Raw genomic sequence first — 2,399 nt, 5'->3', positions numbered from 1 at the left:
GACGACTTGCAACAGTGCTGCGTTCACTGTCCCCTGGGACATATGGTACTTTTGTTGTCTGAGAATCTGATCAGTAACATGAAGAATGAAGTTCAAGAGGTGAGCCGGGCACGCCGCCATGTTGGAAGAATGACAGGAAAACAGAGCCATATTATGACATCACAAACTGTCTGGATGTTTTAATGTTCAGGGCGACAATCTTTGATGTCATGACTCTTCCAACATGGCGGCGTGTTCCTGTCACATGTGTGTCCACTAAATGGACACATAAAACACATACACAGTGATAGCGTCTGTGTTTCTTGGCGGGCGGTTAAGTAGCAAAGGTTTCCTGTCTGTGATAAATGCGGTTTTATCACAGAAACCCGAGGACGCTGCCGTTATTTCAGCTAACGTTAGCGTTTGGATTAGCTATGGTGGGGCACCTGACATCAGTCAGAGTGACGTTAAAGATCGTCTTCACTCTCCGTCACTGCTGATCTGTTTCCAAATCCTCCGTCAGTTTTTCGATCACTTCTATGAAATCGACATGCAGAGAGATATTCGTATCTCAGAAGCTGCAGCCAGAACATTTTGGCATTCTGTCTTAAACAATGACTCGAATGGGCTAATTGTTGCAGCTGTACAGTAAACAGCTGGAGGGCAGCACATCAAAAACAGATGGATAGTTTGGATCAGCGGAGATATGAAGTGTTGATGATTTGTTGATAAGGAGATGTCATCGCTGCTGTCATCAGTGACGGGTTAAAGGAGAACTTCACCTGCAGCGAGTTAAACCTGTTTGAACTCTGTGGTGCAGTAATGAATTCATATTCCACATCACACATGAGGAACATGAAACACATGGACAGACTTCTCAAAGGGAATGCTGGATTTCACATCTGAAGGTTTTCATCCCAAAATCAAAATGAAATGAAAAGCTGCAGATATTTGGCTACATGGGGCATTTGACTGTAATAATACTCCAAGTCTCACGAGACTGAAGTTTTTTTAAAACCTTAAATAGTTCTTTCTGGGGCGACATGTTTCCTGTGTCTGTGGTGTCCGGAGACTGAGACTGAAAGACAAACGGAGCGTATAATGTAACATTAGTATGAAGTGCACTACAGCCACCATTTGGGGAAAAAGTAAAAATTCTGAAATTAAAGTTGGACAAAGTTGCTGCCCACACCTCTGATTACAACCTTTGGTTTTATACTTAAAGAGACTCAACATCCCCAAATTACAGAAATGTCCAGACACCATCTTTGGATTACATTTTACAATATGTGACAGGATGTGATACTGTCATGCATGTTTTTATATTTAATGATCATATTTTATCTCCAGATATGTGTTCCAGATCTTAAGCGGTGCGATGACGCAGTACGTTGTCACAGACCCAGTGTGTGCTGCAGTGTTGTCTCATCACACGATGTTTCACTGTTTAAAAAAGTTCAACAACATGAAAGGCCACTAGATGGCAGCACGACACCACAGAATAGTTCCAAAACAACAAACGCTCGTGGCTTCCTGATTGGTCGAGAGCCTTGTGTTCAGCGGTGCGTTGGCGGGCTCGAACGCTGCGATACAAGTCTGGATTTTTTTCCAGTGATTCAAATAAACTGAAAGTTAAATGTTGATTTATCAGGCGAGACTTTAATCTCAGAGTTTTGACTTTTCTCATGAAATGGCTTTACCATGAAGGATACATGTACGTTACAGGCAGTGGGCGACCAATCACAGGAGAGCATCTCAAAGTCAATGGAGGCCCGACTGGCACTACAAGTACAATTAAACAAACAGCAGCTGTTTGATCCGGTCTGCCAATATTCTGTCACTTGAGGCTTTTATTTTGAAATACTTGTTATCTCTATTTACTCTATGCATGTAAAGTAGGAAAACAATCTGAAGTTGGCAGTAGAATAAGCTTCTTTTCCTGTATCACTAACAATAAATGGAGGTTGAGGGTCAAAGGTCATGTTGACACGACTTCCTTTGACCCTCGAGTGAATAACAGAGAAGAGTTTAGACAAAGGAACCAGAGATGAAGAGGATTTTGTTTTTTTTTTAGTAAAATGTTGACTTTTGTCTGATAAATCACATAGAAACACAACCTGAAGACTCTGATTGTTATTAGTCATACGGTGGCCTGTAAGGGACAATTTAGTCATCAGCACTTTAGTTTAACAACACTACGTTGTCGTAATATCAACCACATCATGTTTATCGGTTTGAGTCGTCTGCAGTGAAAGCTGTAGCCTGGGAGTCAAGAATGTAAGGTTGGCTGGTTTTAAAGGACTTTTATTGTCTAAATGTGAATGTTCATATCAGTGAAGAGTCGAAACAATTCTAACATGATTTCCTGTAAAATATCTGTCGTAATCAAACAAAAACACTAAAGATTTACCTGCAATAAG

This window comes from Enoplosus armatus, chromosome 15 (genome assembly GCF_043641665.1).
Source record: "Enoplosus armatus isolate fEnoArm2 chromosome 15, fEnoArm2.hap1, whole genome shotgun sequence".
Lineage (NCBI taxonomy): Eukaryota > Metazoa > Chordata > Actinopteri > Centrarchiformes > Enoplosidae > Enoplosus > Enoplosus armatus.
The sequence above is the reverse complement of the archived record's forward strand: the minus strand, read 5'-3'. Positions refer to the sequence as shown.